Genomic DNA, 14,975 nt, shown 5'->3' on the forward strand with positions numbered 1-14,975 from the left:
GGGGTTGGCCTATTTTGCTACTTTGTCATCCGCTGGCAGATGGCAAATGTGCAATTGTCTTTGTCGTCTGTCAGCGGACGGCAAAGCACGCCGTTAACCCCTTAACAGACCTAACCTTGCACTTGTGCCGTCCGGGCTCTTTGTCGTCCACTGGCCGACAGCAAAGAGTGTTTCACCTTTGTCGTCCGTTAGCAGACGGCAAAGAGCCATTTGCCATAGACTATTCAGCCGGACCTGTTGCCGTCTGCTGGCGGACGGCAAAGGCCTTTGCCGTCAGCCATGGCGGACGGCAAAGTGCCTGATTCCTGTAGTGTATGAAAGTGCTCTAGTACTTCACTTATATCTTTTTGAGCACGATGGTGCTTTAATTTTTGAAGAAATACTCTCATGCTTCACTTATATTAACTAGATGATTCCCCGCGCGTTGCTGCGGGGATTTTTTGCTAAAATTTCTAATGTGGAGAAATAAACCATGTAAAAAATAGTAACTTGCTCGTGCATCGAAACATTCCCATTTTGAAAGGATGTGCATACAAAACCATTGCTTTCATCGAATAGTAACTGTAGTGTTTATACATAGAATTGAAAACAAAAGAAGCCTTTCAATGATAACAATTGCCTGTTTTATACATGAAAATAGTGCATCAGATCAGCCATGCTATAGTCGAATGTAAAAGGAATAAATATATGTTGGATCCATGTATGTGCAATTATCTTGTTCCCTAAGCTGAATATCATCAACATGCAGGTAATTCATTAACTATCCTCTAGAACAAAGGAGACGACCAAATGTTGCCACCTACACAAAAACTTGTAGAGAAAGATCACCTTGTATAAATGAACTTAAAACCTACCAATTCAGCATACCCAATAGTCACTAACCTTCAACTCTCAAGAACAAAGAAAGTACCAATTTGAGATGCGAACTAATGGATAATAATATGGCACAAACGAAAAGCCAGACAAAAGAAAAATTATTCCAACAAGAAATATGTATCTTTTCGGTGGATCTTTGAATATACGATGATGAAGGCCTTCAACCTGAAAAGGAGGATGAACATTAAGTCAGCATTGGACTTACTAAATAAGACGTAGAACAATCCATCTACAAATGAGACTGCATCCATGGTGCTTGGCTCAACACCTGCACATCTCAGTCACCATGCAACAGTTGGAACTGGGGACATAAAATTAATGGAAGAGTGGCATAAGCAGGTCCACCGGACCTTCGTTGCCCCTGCTTGTAAGCTTATCATCAATAGGACGGAGTAGCTTGATGGCTTCCTCCCTGCTGTAGAGTCAGCTCACCAAAAAACGCTACCATTGCCATGCTAGAAGCTCGACCAAGAGGTCTTCTGATGCACACATCACATACGCCAATTGAGAGCCGCCTCGACAAAGATGGGGGCTGGCTCCAGCTTCTTGATGTCATTTATTTAGCCCCATAAAGAGGGAGCATAAATAAACTGATGTAAAACAAATTGTCAAGTAAAAAGCAAACTCACTGATGCACTAACTGTACCTAATACTACGTAAAAGATAGTTATACTGGAATTCTAATACAAAGGTCTTGTGTCGCACCTGCAGGTAGTGGGTAATGCAAGTGGATAGCAGTTGGACATGACGCCATGTAATTCAGTAGTGTGTTTGTTTCTATGGGCTATGACCCTTAATCTGTACCAAACAGAAGTGTGGGCATGTATTAGCATGTAGTATTCTGGATCTCACGTGCTACTCTCTTTTCCTCACCTTCTTTCTCTCCAAGTCTCATCTACTTCCTGCACCGACCCCATCCCCTGGTGCGATCTTGTATTCCTGGTCCCTTGGCGATGAGGTCGTCATAGTATGTTTCAAATTGCCAAAGATGAAAGAACAAAATAATTCAATGGGGTCTGATTTTGTGAAGGATGAAAAGTAATCATTCGCATCCACTAAGACAATTCGCCAATGTAATCACTCGCAGCCACTAAGACAACCCACCCTCACGCTCCACCTGAACTGAAAAGGAATACACAAATGCAAACCTATATCTGCATCTTCGAGACCAAAACACAATCAGATCTGCTTCTTTCATTGGATCTAGAAACCAGCAACACTCGCACACGCACACAAAACAGTGGATAATCTGGACACACAATAAAGATGTGCGTGTTAGCGAGAGGAGCGGACGAATCAAGTCACTGTGGCTTGGATGTACTCTAACAGGGGGCAGAGACCTTAGATCAGCGCCGGATAATGTTAAATCGGGCCAAGCCTAGGTATGGTTGGAGGAAGGCGTGGAGGGAGGCAACTTACGTGCAGAGGATCATGTAGTCCTCGGAGCTGCGGCTCCGGCTTGCCCTCGAGTATGTTGAGCCCTTTTGCATGAAGTTTCATCCATCCCCTCCAGATCAATCGGCATGCGTTCCTGCCGTTGCCCTGCCATCGCCGTCGTAGCCGCCAGTCCTACCTGACTACGGTCGCAAATCCTAGAGGGGGCTGGATTCCATTGGGTCTTATGCTCCATGGGGATTTGTGTCGTTTGGGGAGAGATAAATGAGGGGACGGCAGACCGAGCGGGGCAGTTTATGAGGAGGGATTCCATTGCCCGCTTCCACTTCTGTGGCTCGAGAAGGAGGGTCCCTTAGGGACGCGAACTAGGAGCACTCGGCGACTACGCTCATTGGAGTCTCAGCCGCTGCACTGCTGTTTAGGGATCAGTGCGTAATTAAACGAAATGAATTGTTGTTGTTGAATACACCGCTCCAACGTAGAGTGGCACAATGCATAGTACCTATCTGGCGACAATAAATTAGGACCAAAAGTCATACTGTAAGTACATCACACTGTTGTGCATTTATTGAATATGAAGACTATTGAGTCACCGATGCTTTATCTTCATATTGTTAGTTACACAAATTGTACTCTTCATTGCCATTGCCATTGCCAAATCCAACGCATAGCTCACCCCTTTGATTCTCTTCGCCCGGCTATTGTTCCTCTTCCTCCCATTGATTAGTGCTGAAAAAATTAATAGGAGGTTAGATAATGTGCACAGAAACAAAATAGTCATTTTTTGGCTATAATTCCTCATAAATCATCTTACTCATAATAGCATCGCGTGCAAGAAGAGGAAGATGAACGTGGCTTGAGTTTGTAAATGAAGCGAGATTTATCTCATAACTTGTTAGTTTGTCGCTCCAATTAGCTACCAGTGTCTTCAATGGGATAAAAATAGAACAAATGTTAACTTTCTCATCTATGGTCTTTACCCAGGAAGTTTTCTTTACTAGCCATGCATGCTTGCCTAGTGGCCTAGACGAAGTGCATTGATAGGTTGGACAAGAAAGTATCTGGTTGTACCAAGAATCCGAGCGCCTTATTAACTATGGATTATTTATATTATATTACATGACCGGACTTGGAGTAACAATAGAAATTTTTGAGTGCAAGTGGTGAAAAGAGAGCACTTTTTCTGTTCACGTATTGAAAGTGCACCAGCAATGTTAAATGACATGAATGAAACTTCTGCCAGCAAAGTTGGAACAATGTACCAGACAGAAACTTTAACGTGTGGGGAACAAAACGTGTGTACTTTACGTCAGCTATATTGAACAGGGGAAAGATAAATACTACATAATAAGGACATGAATACAATGAGGCTATTATAGTGGGTGAGAATCCCAAGATGATTTGATGGGAAGGATTTCAGTGAGCATCGTCGCCGAGTGCTCCTGCACAATTTTGGGTCCCTTCGCCATTAACTGAACACTTAAGTGGCAGGGCTGATATAGTGGTCGGTCCCGCTTGTAAGTCACTAAAAAAATGTTGATGTGGCAGATGTGCTGAGGTGGATAGGTTGCATGTTGAGAAAAATAAGATAGTGGAGATGAACTATTTAGGTATTATAGATTTGAGAGTTAGTGAATTTTTAAAGAAATTCTTTCATGCTTCACTTATATTATTTTGAGAGATGAAAAGAAAATTATGCTCATTCTTCGCTTAAATTTGTTTGAGCTTATTATAAGCAATGGTAGTATATGAAATTGGTCCCAAAGTGATAGATATTAAAGAGGGATATAATAAAAAACTTTCATGAAGATCATTGGACATTATAAATTTAATTCCTTGTAATAGCTTTGAGATATGATAGTAATATGTGAGCCATGTTGGTGAGTAATTATGCTTCGATAAGAATATTGATGTTAAGGTTTGTGATTCCCTATGCAAGCATGAAAGTCAAATAGTTATGCAATTGTAGTCAGAGGGTAAGAGCGTCTCCACTCGCGCCCCCAACAGGCCCCCTTGGGCGTTTTTTTCGTGCCGGTGCTGAACAAAAACCCCAATCACACCCCAGGACGCCGAAATCCACCAGCCCGGCCCGTTTCAGCGATCTCAGGCCGAACCCAACGCACTGGGGCGCTTGGGGGCTCCAGTGGAAGGAAAAACCGCGTCTGGGCCACCACTGTCAAGCGAAAACGCGTCTTGCATGTCTAGATCCCCCCCCGGTGTGCACGCCCTCCAGCCGCCTTATCGATCCCGGTGCCGCCCGCCCACCCATCGCCGGTAGATAGGCCATTCCCCTGCTGAAAAGAGAGGGTTCCGCCATGGCATCCTCCACCCCGTTCCTGGGCGAGCTTTCCGGCGCTTCGGCCACACAGGGCAGGAATACCGGCGGATGCGCCCTTACCACCCCCGCCAAGTTTTCGGCGATTTGTCTGCTCGGTGATGGATTTGGACGATGAGGAGGCGCTCGCGGCGCTACTAGAGGAGGAAGCCGATGCCGACGCCTAGGATGAAGAGCATCTCATGGTCCTCGCCCCCTAGCTAGCCTGCTCGCGAGCAATGTAAAGCCGCGGCGAGGTGGCTCGGCGTCGGGCCAGCTGAAGGCAAAGCAGAGGCATCGACTGGAAGGTTATTGCTTGCTCTACTCCGACTACTTCGCCGACGCTCCACTGCACGCCGACAAAGTATTTCGGCGCCATTATTGGATGAGTCGAAAGCTCTTCCTCGGGACTGTGAATTCCATTTGTGGGTTCAACAACTACTTCAAGTGCAAGAAGGATTGCACCGGCACACTTGGATTCACCTCACTCCATAAGTGCACGACGGCTATGAGGATGCTTGCATACGGAGCTCCCGGTGATTCACTGGAAGACTATGGACGCATGGCCGAGTCCATGACCATTGAGTGTTTCTACAAGTTCTACAGGGGCAGTGGTGGAAGTGTTTGGACCGCAATACTTGCGATCGCCCAATGCTGAAGGCACTGCTCGGATCCTAGCACAAAATGCAGCAAGAGGATTTCCTTGGATGCTTGGAGACATCGACTGCATGCATTGAAAATGGAAAAAATGTCCGTTTGCTTGGCAGAGGATGTCACAAAGGCTCAAATGTTGGAAATATGCCCTAGAGGCAATAATAAAAGCATTATTATTATATTTCCATGTTCATGATAATTGTCTTTATTCATGCTATAATTGTGTTATCCGGAAATCGTAATACATGTGTGAATAACAGACACCAACATGTCCCTAGTAAGCCTCTAGTTGACTAGCTCGTTGATCAACAGATAGTCATGGTTTCCTGACTATGGACATTGGATGTCATTGATAACGAGATCACATCATTAGGAGAATGATGTGATGGACAAGACCCAATCCTAAACATAGCACAAGATCATATAGTTCATTTGCTAGAGTTTTCCAATGTCAAGTATCTTTTCCTTAGACCATGAGATCGTGTAACTCCCGGATACCGTAGGAGTGCTTTGGGTATGCCAAACGTCACAACGTAACTGGGTGACTATAAAGGTATACTACGGGTATCTCCGAAAGTGTCTGTTGGGTTGACACGGATCAAGACTGGGATTTGTCACTCCGTATGACGGAGAGGTATCACTGGGCCCACTCGGTAATGCATCATCATAATGAGCTCAAAGTGACCAAGTGTCTGGTCACGGGATCATGCATTATGGTACGAGTAAAGTGACTTATCGGTAACGAGATTGAACGAGGTATTGGGATACCGACGATCGAATCTCGGGCAAGTAACATACCGATTGACAAAGGGAATTGTATACGGGGTTGCTTGAATCCTCGACATCGTGGTTCATCCGATGAGATCATCGAGGAGCATGTGGGAGCCAACATGGGTATCCAGATCCCGCTATTGGTTATTGACCGGAGAGCGATCTCGGTCATGTCTACATGTCTCCCGAACCCGTAGGGTCTACACACTTAAGGTTCGGTGACGCTAGGGTTGTAGGGATATGTATATGCAGTAACCCGAATGTTGTTCGGAGTCCCGGATGAGATCCCGGACGTCACGAGGAGTTCCAGAATGGTCCAGAGGTAAAGATTTATATATGGGAAGTCCTGTTTCAGCCATCGGGACAAGTTTCGGGGTCATCGGTATTGTACCGGGACCACCGGAAGGGTCCCGGGGGTCCACCGGGTGGGTCCACCTGCCCCGGGGGGCCACATGGGCTGTAGGGGGTGCGCCTTGGCCTACATGGGCCAAGGGCACCAGCCCCAAGAGGCCCATGCGCCTAGGGTTCACAAAAGGGAAGAGTCCCACTAGTGGAAGGCACCTCCTAGGTGCCTTGGGGGGGAGGGAAACCTCCCTTGGCCGCCGCCCCCCTAGGAGATTGGATCTCCTAGGGCCGCCGCCCCCCCCCCCTTGGCCCTCCTATATATAGTGGGGGAAGGAGGGCTTTTCATCCATGCCTTTGGTTGCCTCCTTCTCCCTCTCCAACACCTCCTCCTCCTCCATAGCGCTTGGCGAAGCCCTGACGGAGTACTGCAGCTCCATCACCACCACGCCGTCGTGCTGCTGCTGGAGCCATCTTCCTCAACCTCTCCTTCCCTCTTGCTGGATCAAGAAGAAGGAGACGTTACGCTGACCGTACGTGTGTTGAACGCGGAGGTGCCGTCCGTTCGGTGCTAGGATCTCCGGTGATTTGGATCACGTCGTGTTCGACTACCTCATCCCCGTTCTTTGAACGCTTCCGCTCGCGATCTACAAAGGTATGTAGATGCATCCGATCACTCGTTGCTAGATGAACTCATAGATGGATCTTGGTGAAACCGTAGGAAAATTTTTGTTTTCTGCAACGTTCCCCAACAGTGGCATCATGAGCTAGGTCTATGCGTAGTTCTTCTTGCGCGAGTAGAACACAATTTGTTGTGGGCGTAGATGTTGTCAACTTTCTTGCCGTTACTAGTCTTATCTTGCTTCAACGGTATTGTGGGATGAAGCGGCCCGGACCAACCTTACACGTACGCTTACGTGAGACCGGTTCCACCGACTAACATGCACTAGTTGCATAAGGTGGCTGGCGGGTGTCTGTCTCTCCTACTTTAGTTGGAGCGGATTCGATGAAAAGGGTCCTTATGAAGGGTAAATAGAAGTTGACAAATCACGTTGTGGCTTTCACGTAGGTAAGAAAACGTTCTTGCTAGAACCCTATTGCAGCCACGTAAAACTTGCAACAACAATTAGAGGACGTCTAACTTGTTTTTGCAGCAAGTGCTTTGTGATATGATATGGCCAAAGTTGTGATGAATGATGAATGATCTATATGTGATGTATGAGATGTTCATGCTATTGTAATAGGAATCACGACTTGCATGTCGATGAGTATGACAACCGGCAGGAGCCATAGGAGTTGTCTTTATTTTTATATGACCTGCGTGTCATTGAGAAACGCCATGTAAATTACTTTACTTTATTGCTAAACGCGTTAGCCATAGTAGTAGAAGTAATAGTTGGCGAGCAACTTCATGGAGACACAATGATGGAGATCATGATGATGGAGATCATGGTGTCATGCCGGTGACAAGATGATCATGGAGCCCCAAGATGGAGATCAAAGGAGCTATGTGATATTGGCCATATCATGTCACTATTATTATTTGATTGCATTTGATGTTTATCATGTTTTGCATCTTGTTTACTTAGAACGACGGTAGTAAATAAGATGATCCCTCATAATAATTTCAAGAAAGTGTTCCCCCTAACTGTGCACCGTTGCGACAGTTCGTTGTTTCAATGCACCACGTGATGATCGGGTGTTTGATTCAAACGTTCACATACAACGGGTGTAAGACAGATTTACACATGCAAACACTTAGGTTGACTTGACGAGCCTAGCATGTGTATAGACATGGCCTCGGAACACAGAAGACCGAAAGGTCGAGCATGAGTCGTATAGAAGATACGATCAACATGAAGATGTTCACCGACGTTGACTAGTCCGTCTCACGTGATGATCGGACACGGCCTAGTCGACTCGGATCATGTTATACTTAGATGACTAGCAGAGGGATGTCTATCTAAGTGGGAGTTCATTGAATAATTTGATTAGATGAACTTTATTATCATGAACTTAGTCTAAAAATCTTTGCAATATGTCTTGTAGATCAAATGGCCAACGTAGTCCTCAACTTCAACGCGTTCCTAGAGAAAACCAAGCTGAAAGACGATGGCAGCAACTATACGGACTGGGTCCGGAACCTGAGGATCATCCTCATAGCTGCCAAGAAAGAATATGTCCTACAAGCACCGCTAGGTGACGCACCCGTCCCACAGAACCAAGATGTTATGAACGCTTGGCAGACACGTGCCGATGACTACTCCCTCGTTCAGTGCGGCATGCTTTACAGCCTAGAGCCGGGGCTCCAAAAGAGTTTTGAGAGACATGGAGCATATGAGATGTTCGAAGAGCTGAAAATGGTTTTCCAAGCTCATGCCCGGGTCGAGAGATATGAAGTCTCCGACAAATTCTTCAGCTGTAAGATGGAGGAAAATAGTTCTGTCAGTGAGCACATACTCACTATGTCTAGGTTACATAACCGCTTGACTCAGCTGGGAGTTAATCTCCCGGATGATGCGGTCATTGACAGAATCCTCCAGTCGCTTCCACCAAGCTACAAGAGCTTTGTGATGAACTTCAATATGCAGGGGATGGAAAAGACCATTCCTGAGGTATTTTCAATGCTGAAATCAGCAGAGGTAGAAGTCAAGAAGGAACATCAAGTGTTGATGGTGAATAAAACCACTAAGTTCAAGAAGGGCAAGGGTAAAAAGAACTTCAAGAAGGACGGCAAAGGAGTTGCCGCGCCCGGCAAGCAAGCTGCTGGGAAGAAGCCAAAGAATGGACCCAAGCCCGAGACTGAGTGCTTTTATTGCAAGGGAAGTGGTCACTGGAAGCGGAACTGCCCCAAATACTTAGCAGACAAGAAGGCCGGCAAAACAAAAGGTATATATGATATACATGTAATTGATGTGTACCTTACTAGTACCCGTAGTAGCTCCTGGGTATTTGATACCGGTGCAGTTGCTCACATTTGTAACTCAAAGCAGGGGCTGCGGAATAAGCGGAGACTGGCAAAGGACGAGGTGACGATGCGCGTCGGGAATGGTTCCAAGGTCAATGTGATCGCCGTCGGCACGCTACCTCTACATTTACCTTCGGGATTAGTATTAAACCTTAATAATTGTTATTTAGTGCCAGCTTTGAGCATGAACATTGTATCGGGATCTCGTTTAATTCGAGATGGCTACTCATTTAAATCCGAGAATAATGGTTGTTCTATTTATATGAGAGATATGTTTTATGGTCATGCTCCTATGGTGAATGGTTTATTCTTAATGAATCTCGAGCGTAATGCTACACATATTCATAATGTGAGTACCAAAAGATGTAAAGTTGATAATGATAGTCCCACATACTTGTGGCACTGCCGCCTTGGTCACATAGGTGTCAAACGCATGAAGAAGCTCCATGCAGATGGACTTTTAGAGTCTCTTGATTACGAATCATTTGACACGTGCGAACCATGCCTCATGGGTAAGATGACCAAGACTCCGTTCTCAGGAACAATGGAGCGAGCAACCAACTTATTGGAAATCATACATACTGATGTGTGCGGTCCAATGAGTGTTGAGGCTCGCGGTGGCTATCGTTATGTTCTCACCCTCACTGATGATTTGAGTAGATATGGGTACATCTACTTAATGAAACACAAGTCTGAAACCTTTGAAAAGTTCAAGGAATTTCAGAGTGAGGTTGAGAATCAACGTGACAGGAAAATCAAGTTTCTACGATCAGATCGTGGAGGAGAATACTTGAGTCACGAATTTGGCACACACTTAAGAAAATGTGGAATAGTTTCACAACTCACGCCGCCTGGAACACCTCAGCGTAATGGTGTGTCCGAACGTCGTAATCGCACTCTATTAGATATGGTACGATCTATGATGTCTCTTACCGATTTACCGCTATCTTTTTGGGGCTATGCTTTAGAGACTGCCGCATTCACTTTAAATAGGGCTCCGTCGAAATCCGTTGAGACGACACCGTTTGAATTATGGTTTGGTAAGAAACCTAAGTTGTCGTTTCTAAAAGTTTGGGGATGCGATGCTTATGTCAAGAAGCTTCAACCTGAAAAGCTCGAACCCAAGTCGGAAAAATGCGTCTTCATAGGATACCCTAAAGAAACTGTTGGGTATACCTTCTACCTCAGATCCGAAGGCAAGATCTTTGTTGCCAAGAATGGATTCTTTCTAGAGAAAGAGTTTCTCTCGAAAGAAGTAAGTGGGAGGAAAGTAGAACTTGATGAAGTGTTACCTCTTGAACCGGAAAATGGCACAACTCAAGAAAATGTTCCTGAGGTGCCTGCACCAACTAGAGAGGAAGTTATTGATGATGATCAAGATACTTCTGATCAAGCTCCTACTGAAATTCGAAGGTCCACAAGGACACGTTCCGCACCAGAGTGGTACGGCAACCCTGTCTTGGAAATCATGTTGTTAGACAACGGTGAACCTTCGAACTATGAAGAAGCGATGGCGGGCCCGGATTCCGACAAATGGCTAGAAGCCATGAAATCCGAGATAGGATCCATGTATGAAAACGAAGTATGGACTTTGACTGACTTGCCCGTTGAACGGCGAGCCATAGAAAATAAATGGATCTTTAAGAGGAAGACAGACGCGGATGGTAATGTGACCATCTATAAAGCTCGGCTTGTCGCTAAGGGTTATCGACAAGTTCAAGGGGTTGACTACGATGAGACTTTCTCACCGGTAGCGAAGCTGAAGTCCGTCCGAATCATGTTAGCAATTGCCGCATTCTACGATTATGAGATATGGCAAATGGACGTCAAAACGGCATTCCTTAATGGTTTCCTTAAGGAAGAATTGTATATGATGCAGCCGGAAGGTTTTGTCGATCCTAAGAATGCTGACAAGGTGTGCAAGCTCCAACGCTCGATTTATGGGCTGGTGCAAGCATCTCGGAGTTGGAACATTCGCTTTGATGAGATGATCAAAGCGTTTGGGTTTACGCAGACTTATGGAGAAGCCTGCGTTTACAAGAAAGTGAGTGGGAGCTCTGTAGCATTTCTCATATTATATGTAGATGACATACTTTTGATGGGAAATGATATAGAACTCTTGGACAGCATCAAGGCCTACTTGAATAAGAGTTTTTCAATGAAGGACCTTGGTGAAGCTGCTTATATATTAGGCATCAAGATCTATAGAGATAGATCAAGACGCCTCATAGGTCTTTCACAAAGCACATACCTTGATAAGATATTGAAGAAGTTCAATATGGATCAATCTAAGAAGGGGTTCTTGCCTGTGTTACAAGGTATGAAATTGAGCTCAGCTCAATGTCCGACCACGGCAGAAGATATAGAAGAGATGAGTGTCATCCCCTATGCCTCAGCCATAGGTTCTATTATGTATGCCATGCTGTGTACCAGACCTGATGTAAACCTTGCCGTAAGTTTGGTAGGAAGGTACCAAAGTAATCCCGGCAAGGAACACTGGACAGCGGTCAAGAATATCCTGAAGTACCTGAAAAGGACTAAGGAAATGTTTCTCGTTTATGGAGGTGACGAAGAGCTCGTCGTAAGGGTTACGTCGACGCTAGCTTCGACACAGATCTGGATGACTCTAAGTCTCAAACCGGATACGTGTATATTTTGAATGGTGGGGCAGTAAGCTGGTGCAGTTGCAAGCAGAGCGTCGTGGCGGGATCTACATGTGAAGCGGAGTACATGGCAGCCTCGGAGGCAGCACATGAAGCAATATGGGTGAAGGAGTTCATCACCGACCTAGGAGTCATACCCAATGCGTCGGGGCCAATCAAACTCTTTTGTGACAACACTGGAGCTATTGCACTTGCCAAGGAGCCCAGGTTTCACAAGAAGACAAGGCACATCAAGCGTCGCTTCAACTCCATTCGTGAAAATGTTCAAGATGGAGACATAGATATTTGTAAAGTGCATACGGACCTGAATGTAGCAGATCCGTTGACTAAACCTCTCCCTAGGGCAAAACATGATCAACACCAGAATTCCATGGGTGTTCGATTCATCACAATGTAACTAGATTATTGACTCTAGTGCAAGTGGGAGACTGTTGGAAATATGCCCTAGAGGCAATAATAAAAGCATTATTATTATATTTCCTTGTTCATGATAATTGTCTTTATTCATGCTATAATTGTGTTATCCGGAAATCGTAATACATGTGTGAATAACAGACACCAACATGTCCCTAGTAAGCCTCTAGTTGACTAGCTCGTTGATCAACAGATAGTCATGGTTTCCTGACTATGGACATTGGATGTCATTGATAACGAGATCACATCATTAGGAGAATGATGTGATGGACAAGACCCAATCCTAAACATAGCACAAGATCGTATAGTTCGTTTGCTAGAGTTTTCCAATGTCAAGTATCTTTTCCTTAGACCATGAGATCGTGTAACTCCCGGATACCGTAGGAGTGCTTTGGGTGTACCAAACGTCACAACGTAACTGGGTGACTATAAAGGTATACTACGGGTATCTCCGAAAGTGTCTGTTGGGTTGACACGGATCAAGACTGGGATTTGTCACTCCGTATGACGGAGAGGTATCACTGGGCCCACTCGGTAATGCATCATCATAATGAGCTCAAAGTGACCAAGTGTCTGGTCACGGGATCATGCATTACGGTACGAGTAAAGTGACTTGCCGGTAACGAGATTGAACGAGGTATTGGGATACCGACGATCGAATCTCGGGCAAGTAACATACCGATTGACAAAGGGAATTGTATACGGGGTTGCTTGAATCCTCGACATCGTGGTTCATCCGATGAGATCATCGAGGAGCATGTGGGAGCCAACATGGGTATCCAGATCCCGCTGTTGGTTATTGACCGGAGAGCGATCTCGGTCATGTCTACATGTCTCCCGAACCCGTAGGGTCTACACACTTAAGGTTCGGTGACGCTAGGGTTGTAGGGATATGTATATGCAGTAACCCGAATGTTGTTCGGAGTCCCGGATGAGATCCGGACGTCACGAGGAGTTCCGGAATGGTCCGGAGGTAAATATTTATATATGGAAAGTCCTGTTTCGGCCATCGGGACAAGTTTCGGGGTCATCGGTATTGTACCGGGACCACCGGAAGGGTCCCGGGGGTCCACCGGGTGGGTCCACCTGCCCCGGGGGGCCACATGGGCTGTAGGGGGTGCGCCTTGGCCTACATGGGCCAAGGGCACCAGCCCCAAGAGGCCCATGCGCCTAGGGTTCACAAAAGGGAAGAGTCCCACTAGTGGAAGGCACCTCCTAGGTGCCTTGGGGGGAGGGAAACCTCCCTTGGCCGCCGCCCCCCTAGGAGATTGGATCTCCTAGGGCCGGCGCCCCCCCTTGGCCCTCCTATATATAGTGGGGGAAGGAGGGCTTTTCATCCATGCCTTTGGTTGCCTCCTTCTCCCTCTCCAACACCTCCTCCTCCTCCATAGCGCTTGGCGAAGCCCTGACGGAGTACTGCAGCTCCATCACCACCACGCCGTCGTGCTGCTGCTGGAGCCATCTTCCTCAACCTCTCCTTCCCTCTTGCTGGATCAAGAAGAAGGAGACGTTACGCTGACCGTACGTGTGTTGAACGCGGAGGTGCCGTCCGTTCGGTGCTAGGATCTCCGGTGATTTGGATCACGTCGTGTTCGACTACCTCATCCCCGTTCTTTGAACGCTTCCGCTCGCGATCTACAAAGGTATGTAGATGCATCCGATCACTCGTTGCTAGATGAACTCATAGATGGATCTTGGTGAAACCGTAGGAAATTTTTTGTTTTCTGCAACGTTCCCCAACATCAAAGGCGGTAGCAGCGTGGTACTTGAGGCAGTGGCCACACACAACCTCTGGATTTGGCACTCCTTTGCTATGTCAGGAACTCACAATGACATCAACGTACTGCAGTGCTCCCCTATCTTTGCCAAGCTTATTGAAGGTCATTCTCCTCCGGTGAACTTCGAGGTCAATGGACGACACTAAAATAAGGGATACTACCTAGCATATGGCATCTATATGAGATGGTCCACATTTGTGAAGACTGTCTCGAGCCCTGTGTCAGGAGGCAAGAACTCCCACTTTACCAAGTGTCAGGAGGCTTGCAGGAAGGATGTCGAGCGGGCATTTGGTGTGCTCCAATCTCAATTTGCTATTGTCCAGTAACCCGCTCAGACCTGGTCGAAAGATCAAATGTGGGAGATCATGACTTCTTGTGTCATCTTGCACAACATGATCATTGAGAGCGAGCAGTAAGAGTCAGTGTTTGACGCTGAATCATATTACAAGCAGGATCCTCTTGGCCAAGTTAATCACCAGTTACCGACAACCAGGGCTGCCTTCCTCACTATGCATCAGGAGATTCGAAACCTATAGGTGCATCAACAACTGCAGCAGGATCTGGTGTAGCGTCTACGAAGGCTCAAGGACAACGCTTTGTTGAACTATTTAATTTTTATTGATTTTCTATGATGAATTATGTGATAAAGAAATAGCTTATGTTGAATTTACACTATGGGCCAAAATTTATCAATCAACGCCAATGGTGGGTCAATTTCGACCGAAACTGGTTAAAAAATGGGCCAGTTTGCGCCGAAAGAACCGAAATCGACGCCTAGGAACCCGATCGGCCCACCCTGA

The 14,975-nt window shown here is 46.2% G+C and overlaps 1 long non-coding RNA gene across 1 annotated transcript; it reads right to left on the bottom strand.

Moving 5' to 3' along the window:
- Nucleotides 1-496: 496 nt before the first annotated feature.
- LOC123102522 (uncharacterized) lies at nt 497-2,735 on the bottom strand. The gene is made up of 2 exons (XR_006449003.1): nt 1,227-2,735; nt 497-1,041 (listed from the first exon to the last, which is right to left on the bottom strand). It is a non-coding gene; the product is annotated as an uncharacterized lncRNA (long non-coding RNA).
- Nucleotides 2,736-14,975: the final 12,240 nt, after the last annotated feature.

The sequence above is a fragment of the Triticum aestivum genome, chromosome 5A (assembly GCF_018294505.1).
Source record: "Triticum aestivum cultivar Chinese Spring chromosome 5A, IWGSC CS RefSeq v2.1, whole genome shotgun sequence".
In the NCBI taxonomy this organism is placed as follows: domain Eukaryota; kingdom Viridiplantae; phylum Streptophyta; class Magnoliopsida; order Poales; family Poaceae; genus Triticum; species Triticum aestivum.